We start from the raw sequence: 8,594 nt of genomic DNA, 5'->3' as shown, positions 1-8,594 counted from the left end.
ACAAGACGGATAAAAGAGAGCCGTGGTGTAGTGGTTAGTGCATCGGACTACTAACAAAAAGGTTCCTGGTTCGATTCCCGTTCCGTGATGAAAATTTCAGGGACTGAATTTTCGGCTCTTCCTTGACACCATTTGTGAGTATTGTCTTGAGGAAACGATGAAAGTCCGTCGGAAGGGGACGATAAATGGCCGACCCGTGTTAAGAGAGAGTCATATATCTTGCACGTTAAACACACCTTTGTAGATTTCGAAAAAGAGCAGGCTAATGCCGCTTCAAGGCAGCACTCGCACCCGCAAAGTGGAAAGCGATTAATTTAAGTTGCAAAACTTGTTTCCCTATCCACAATAAATAAATATGTTTAAACTAAGACGCGTGTCACATGTGGAACATGATCTGCCTACCCTTTGGGAGCCCCTGAGTTCACTCAAAATTTTTTGGGGGGTTTTGTGTAACTAAATCTGTAGTTTTATATGTTGTGTTTTGTATACTGTTGCTTGTCTTGTTCGTTTTTTGCCCGGCTTTGTCAGTTCGTTTTTTATTATGAGTTTGATGTCCCTTTGATACATTTCGTCACTATTCAAGTAGTAAAAGTTTTAAAAATTATAAATCAGTGTAGCTAAATGTATCATGATAACGATTTGGTTCTATATATATATCACCGTGAGCAAATTAAGTTATTTTCGCGGATATTTGTCTTATTGCGTTAATCTTCTTTACATTGAGGTGATTTTTTGGCCGATTTTCATTACTGCAAGTTAATGTCTTTAAAGTTGAATAATACCAAGGGGACATTCAACATCTCAAACCATGAACCAAATAATGTTAATTAAAACCATGAACAACATAAAATTAAAGTCCAAGAGACGAACAACAGTCCAAAAAACACAGCATACCATGAAAACGAACACTCCTAAAACAGCGAATGATCTTATGAGGTCAGGAAGGGTATTTGACTTTTTCATTTTTGTAATTTCACAACTGCTTATAGTGTTTTACATGCACAATGAGATGCATTTGTATTTTTAAAGCTTATGCAGAAAATACACAAAGCATCTTTTATTCAAATAATTAAAGCGATTAAACTTCTAAACACATTTAAAAGAGGGACGAAAGATACCAAAGGGACAGTCAAACTCATAAATCTAAAACAAACTGACAACACCATGGCTAAAAATGAAAATGACAAACAGAAAAACAATAGTAAACATGACACAACATAGAAAACTAAAGAATAAACAACACGAACCCCATGACTTACTATAACACGATTTTAAAGTAAATGAGAAGCAGCCGCATTTTATTTAGTTCGTTTACATCCCGCTGTAGACAACCAAGTGTTTCTAAACAAGGTTTCTTATTTCAATGTTGCCTACGATTTTAGTCGCAAAGTAATGTTTGCATTTAAACATGATTACAAAAAGTAAAAAAGTTTGACTTCGTTAAAAACATGTTTTAACCTCAATTACCCTGCATATATTCTTTTCTTACTTTAAATATCCTTTCTTTTATTATGGAAAATTATTCTCCTCCCTGATATTCATAATTAGCGATGTGCTATTTTAACATAGATTAACAAAATGATCGCTATTTGCAGATGGCAGATTTTTGGGCAACAGCAAACACTTCAATAGAAGGCTGTTCCATGAACAATAATTAATAATTGCATCTTAAAATTACAAAACAAATATTCCTTGACCTAAAACATATACATTTATTTAATTTTTTAGCATACAAATATCGATTCCTCAAGATATATTTTGCTTTTTGAATAATTTTTCATTTTTATAGGATTTGTGATAAATTTCAATTTTCGGGAAATTTTGTGCATCGAATCTCTTATTTTTTAATTGATTTGAAAATTATGTATCATGTTCCATAAAGTTCATATGATCTTTTGGAAAATTTTATGGTACAAGAATTAGAAAATGGCGTTTTATTTAGTAATCGCAAAAATTGGAATGTTTTTTCATGACCTTTGACCTTGATTTAAATTGCACCGTACGATTTTTTTACGACCGGGCAAAGCAGAAAGTACAGATTAACAGCTTTCGAATGATATATAATACAGCCGTGTGTTAGGTGGGTGCATTAAAGTCGTTAACTAAGCGTCTTTTTGAAATAAGTCACTCGCCTATATATCATTGTCACAGGTAGCGCGTACAGTCATGTCTGTTGTATTTTATACAGAAATAAAATGTGATATTGGAATTAATCGCAATTATAACATTGTCACAGGTAGCGCGTGCAGTCATGTCTGTTGTATTTTATACAGAAATAAAATGTGATATTGGAATGCATCGCAATTGTGGTCTGACAATCAAAAATAAGGATTCAAATGAAACATACAAACTATTCAAAACATTTACAAAATTTTTCATCGGTACAAGGACATCATTCTTTGATGTAATATAACGTGCAGACATCTTATATGTTCAGAAATTTCACATCCAATCGTTTATGGTAATATTCTATACAAAGCACAAACATTTACATCAAAGGCCAAATAATCCTTTAAGCATACTTATTTAGACGAGATTTAGTTACGCATATTTTCTTCCTTTTTTGAAGACTCACCCTTTGATGGCCTTGGGCTATTTTCTGCTATTTTGTGGAGATGTTGCCTCTTTGACACATTCCCTGTTTCCATTCTCAATTCTATTTTATTGAATGTATCTTTATTGGCAGTTGTTGTGTCGATGAAGTCATGTCATCATCGTGACGAATGTGACGATTTCTGTAACTTTGCAACCCAGTTATGTCAGTGGGGTCAATGCGCTTGAGGTGGATGCACGTAAGTAGGATAACACTATGTAAATTATCTTTGTGTTTATAGTTTTATTCATAAAAAACATCATTTTTCACATCTGAATGTTTTTACAAGTCCATATTTTGATACATTCTCAAAAGTTGGGAATAAACGGATTTGGAAGTCACAACACTTTAACGGTTTAGAAGCCTCCCTTTTTCAACCAAATGAAAACAAGCGAAAAAATGTGTCACTCAACTGTTGTTCAAGCTGCATGTTACATGTTATTTTCAGATTTGCAAGAATAATACCAAAAAAAAAATCACATTTTTATGTATGAGGAAGGAACCAAATGATAGACGTTTGATATGAAATAAGATACTATTACTCTCATACTGGAATATTTTCAGAAATAAACTCATTGATAAAAGGATGAAGGTATTCAAGGAATAAACATTTATAGTGAACACATATACATGCTTCTGTGACGATTCCTTGTAGCTTTCAATTTGTATTTCAGCTTGCCACCACGTAGCTGACTGCCTCACGTGTTCAGATGGTCACCAAGGACATTGCATTAATCATTTTTGTCATTGCAGTATCTAATTAAAAATATTCCTACGAGTTTTATGTCATATGAAAGAATAAAAAACAAGGACACGCGTCCATAGGACATCATGACCCTATCGCGCCATCCTATATTCTGTGAAATCGGAATAGAATCTGTCATAAAATTACCAATGTTAACTGCGTCACTGATGAGTCTTATTTAGACCAAATGTGCGTCTGGCGTATTAAATTATAATCCTGGTACCTTTGATAACTATTCGCAATGTAGAAGTTTTCTAATGTTCAAATTCATGGGATTAAAGCCTCATGGCGAACTACATTGTACCCAAACCAAAAAACCGTAACAAGCAAATGTGCAAATTCCCCACTATCACGTACATTTCTATTTTCAGTGAACTGTATTATTGGGGTTAACACCGAAATTTGACATTTAATTTTTCAAAGTTCACATTATGCGAGCAAAATCAAAGATTGATATAGGATACAAAAAAAATCACAAAGTAAGGGGATGGATTACAAAATTTAGATTTTTTTGAAATACTAAGGCTTTTCTATCTCAGGCATAGATTACCTTAGCTGTATTTGGCAACACTTCTAGGAATTTTGGATCTCAATGCTCTTCAACTTCGTACTTTATTTGGCTTTTTTGGATTTGAGCGTCACTGATGAGTCTTTTGTAGACGAAAAACACGCGTCTGGCGTATGTTTAAAATTTAGTCCTCGTATCTATGATGAGTTTATTTACCTACTGGCAGCAAGTTTTTGTATGTCACATTGATTTTTTTCTGATGAAAGAAATATTTATGAAAGTTATGTCTCAAATGTGTTGTTGGACCTTTCAAGTAAATAGAACGTAGTAGTTGATACAGGAGTCATTATTTGTAACAAAAACCTCACCAAAGATACAGACGCTTTAAATAAAGTATACCAGATAGGAGTTTCTTCTGCATTACACTTGTTAGTGGCGCTCTATTCAAATCAAATATAGTGTTACAACCCACCAGAAACGGAAAATCCATAAAGGTAGTATGCATCATAACATTCGTGTCATTGCAACCATTATTAAATGACAATCTGCCGTTTCATAATCTCATGTGATGCATTCTAGGTAATATTTTCAAAAATGTACACCAAAACGTCGTGATTGGTAAAAAACGTCCAAAACATTGGAAATTCAACCAAAGTCGTGACGGTACGAACAATGAAATTACCCAGACTCCTTTAGATTCTGAAACGCCAATTATGAATCCTTGTGAAACTGTGATGTGTAACCAGACGTTTATATCTTAAACGATTCGTTCCAGTAAATAACCCCGGTACTTTCATTCAAGCTGTCCGTAAACGGTACAGCAACACTATTGACTATCTACTGGTATATGTTATACACAATGAGTTAAACATAGGCTCTTTGTCGACATACAGTAACGTCGAACAATTATATATATATATGTACAAATATAATACAATATTAAAGCCTTCCTCTAGATGGGACGGTCTGCCCTGCAAAACAGTGTGGCTGGTACAGTCTGTTACTACCAGTCGGTGTGGGCTGGAACAGCCTGATACTACCAGACAGTGCAAATAATTGCAGTCTGTCCCCCGTATGGGACAGTTTGCTTTGCCAACTTCGATCCTTTGTTAGACCAACTTGTAGCCAGTGCAAGTTGTCCCCAGTTAAAGTTGTCCTCAACTTTATCACTTACAGCTCTGTAACGTGCTATTCTTGTACACTGGTCTTCTAAATAAGAATATTGACCGAACCCGATTTCTTTTCCTCATCCATTTAAATACACAAGGGCGAATACACTATTTTCTGGATATGGGTGTTCTCTAAATGTTCCGCATACTGAACAAAATAATCCCTCACAAACACCTCCATACCCTTGGACCACTGGCGGATCTAGAAATTTTCATAAGTGGGGGCCCACTGACTGCTTAATTGGCGGCGCTCCAGTCACGCTTCAGTAATTCCCTATATAAGCAACCAAATGTGTTCCCAAAAAGGGGGGCCGGGCCCCCTGCCCCCTAAATCCGCCTCTGTGGACCCAACCACCGACTTTCCCTCAAAACTTCTAAATCAAGATAACGCTTGCTCACTCGTACAACATGATTTCTCTTGTTTATAAATTACTAGAACACACCCACGAAATCGCGGGCATTTACACCTTGTGAACTGCTGTGAGTTATTTTTTGTAAAAGATATTAAGTATGGAGAATTTCATAAAAGGTATCAAAAGCCCTCTCCCTTTTTCCAAAGTCCGATATTTGTTTCCTTTCTGTTAAATTCAATTATTTTCGTGTTTCGTGCCTCAGACCACAATTATTCTTCTCCTTTGCTACAATGCATCTTTTATTAAAAGTTAAATTATATTAAACATTTGCACCGCTTAAAACATGAAATAAATGTAACTGCTTATATATAGACCATAATTAGCCTAATAAAATATGCTTCTAGGACAATCCATCAGCATTTCTTTTTCTTTTGAGAGCCTTATTAACATACCAATGGTAGGATATAAATCATGTATAAATGACTAAGACCGACTAAGGCTAATTTGAGGGTGGTCGGAGGGTCCTGATCCCGAAATCCCGGGCTTAAAAACATGAAATCCCGAGATGCAGAATTTAAAGTAATTCATATCCCGAAATCGAAAAATATATTCCCGGAACAATCACCAAATTCCGGGGTTAAAATCACACGACCCCGACGTCCCGAAAAAGATCCTGCCTCCCTCTAATCTCTTCCCTACTTTCAGTGGCGGATTTAGGGGGGGCAGGGGGCCCGGCCCCCCTTTTTGGGAAAACATTTGGTTGCTTATATAGGGAATCACTGAAGCGTGACTGGAGCGGGCCCTCTCTTAGGTCAGTCAGTGGGCCCCCACTTATGACAATTTCTGGATCCGCCACTGACTGTCATTTGTGCCAAATCACTACTTTCACTTCCAACAATAAATTTTTATGACCTATCTATGGGCATTATGTTTTCTAGTCTGTGCGTCCGTTCGTTCGTCCGTTCGTCCGTCCGTCTATTCTGCTTCAAGTTAAAGTTTTTGGTCGATGATGTTTTTGATGAAGTTGAAGTCCAGTCAACTCGAAACTTAGTAAATATAGTGCCGATGTGGCATCCGTGTACTATGGACACATTATTGTTTCCACATGTTTTACTTATTTTAATATATATTCAACTGGTATGACCCCTTAAATAGTAATATATTTCAAAGAAAACTGCGGACAGAATACAGAAAGTCTCTATATATTAAGGTATTATAATCGTAGTTTACATGTAGATAAACGCGAAAAATAATTGTCCTCTCTTAGGAGATATAATAGTTGTGGTTCTGGCGATCTAAACACCATGATATGGAGAACGCTCCGATTGGCTTATTTATTTTTTCATTTTTGTTATCTATCATACGATTGGTTGTACTTGTGCGTGTTTCCAAACCGGAAGTTTATCTACGACTAAAAGTCAGTCTGATGACGGAATAAATATTCGAACCCCTTTTTTTTCGTTTTTTTCCAAAAATAACACAATCTGAATAATCATAAGAATGGATGACAAATGCGACTATGCATGTTACATATAGAACACAGAGTCATGATGATTAATTTATCGTGGAGGGAAGAGAAGCGACACACAAAATGAGGTCTTCTCGTTTAATAGTATAGATAACAACGACCAATAAACATTATAAAACACAATACAGATCAACATGCATTTTGCTCGATAATTAAAGAATACAATCATCATAGAAAATATATAAATCATATAGAATTAGAAGAGACGGATCATTACATTGACACTTCAGTAATTCCAGGATTTGCGCCACATATCTATATAGCAATGAATTTATTCATATAGGATTTTGTAAAACTCTCTGTACATGTCAATAGTGTGCAACTAGAAAAGAGCATGTTCAACATTGACTGAAGTATATGTTAAAAGAGGGGCGTAAAGGGAGAGTATCTACACGGAAGAACGCGAAATAAAATTGCCATTTCACGATGAACGAACAATTGAAAATTCCCTGCACGTAATTATCTCTTTACCGATTTTACGAAACACGGCGAATACCGAACCCTTTTCACGGCTGCACGTGGAATAAAAATGGGAAAACACGTTGCACGAAAATAACCCTTTACCACCCTATTTAAAAAACACAGATGATTATACCAGTCAATAAATAGTTTCAAATTAAGTTTCAAAGGGAAAGAACTATGTGAACTTATTATTAAATGGAACTTTTGATGTGTTCCACACGAGCACACAGCTATATTTTGTGAAACCAATTCGGATCACAAGTTCATTGAAGATTTATAGTCTATATTAGTTTAATGCCTAGAAGACAGAATATAAGAGAACCAACGGATTATTCAGTCAAAGTTTGATGACTAACTATCAATGCCATTGAAAAAATTAAACCAGAAAACAACCAAAACACAATAACAGTATACAAAACATAACATTGAAAACTTTAGACTGAGCAGTAGAAATTCTAATTATGTCCAAACGGAATAAATTAAGAATTAAAAACACACAAGAAGCACTAGATGTGTGTACAATCTGATCGATTGTACACACATCTAGTACTTCTTTATGGTTTAATATTTCAGAAATAATTTCAGATTCACAGCAATGATTCTAAAACTCACTGTATACTTTTTAAATTGAAATCTTTTCTTTTCTTTGACGTTTGATAACGGACTTTCCGTTTTGAATTTTACTCGGAGTTCAGTATTTTTGTGTTTTTTCTTTTTTTCTTTACAGTGAACTGTCCTTACAACCGGTAGTTCTATTTTATCCGCGTTATATACACCGACCTTTCTCATGTGGGCGTCGAACCGGTAAGAAAAATGGTACACAATAAATAATAAGATGAAGGTTAGGGTCCCAACAGTTTAGGAATGAGAGGCCAAAAAAGGGCCTAAATAAACATTTTCCTAGTTTCCGTGTGTGTTACATTTTAATGTTGTGTCGTCATTCTCCTCTTATATTTAATGCGTTTCCCACGGTTTTGGTTTGTGACCCGGATTTGCTTTTTTATGTCGATTTATGAGTTTTGAACATCGGTAGACTACTAATGCCTTTATGTATTGTCTTGAGGTGATAAGCCGTAAATTTATTTTCAAAAGTTACTAAGTAAGAAATATTAATTTAGCAATGATTATGTTGGGTTTTTTTTTTTGGCTATTTTAAGATGTATTTAAATGGGTAATTATGGTACCTACAGAACAACCATTATTTCTAGTTTATCCTGCACAATGACGATCACTAAG

Source organism: Mytilus galloprovincialis, chromosome 3 (assembly GCF_965363235.1).
Source record: "Mytilus galloprovincialis chromosome 3, xbMytGall1.hap1.1, whole genome shotgun sequence".
NCBI classification, from domain to species: Eukaryota; Metazoa; Mollusca; class Bivalvia; order Mytilida; family Mytilidae; genus Mytilus; species Mytilus galloprovincialis.
Note: the sequence above shows the minus strand (reverse complement) of the source record.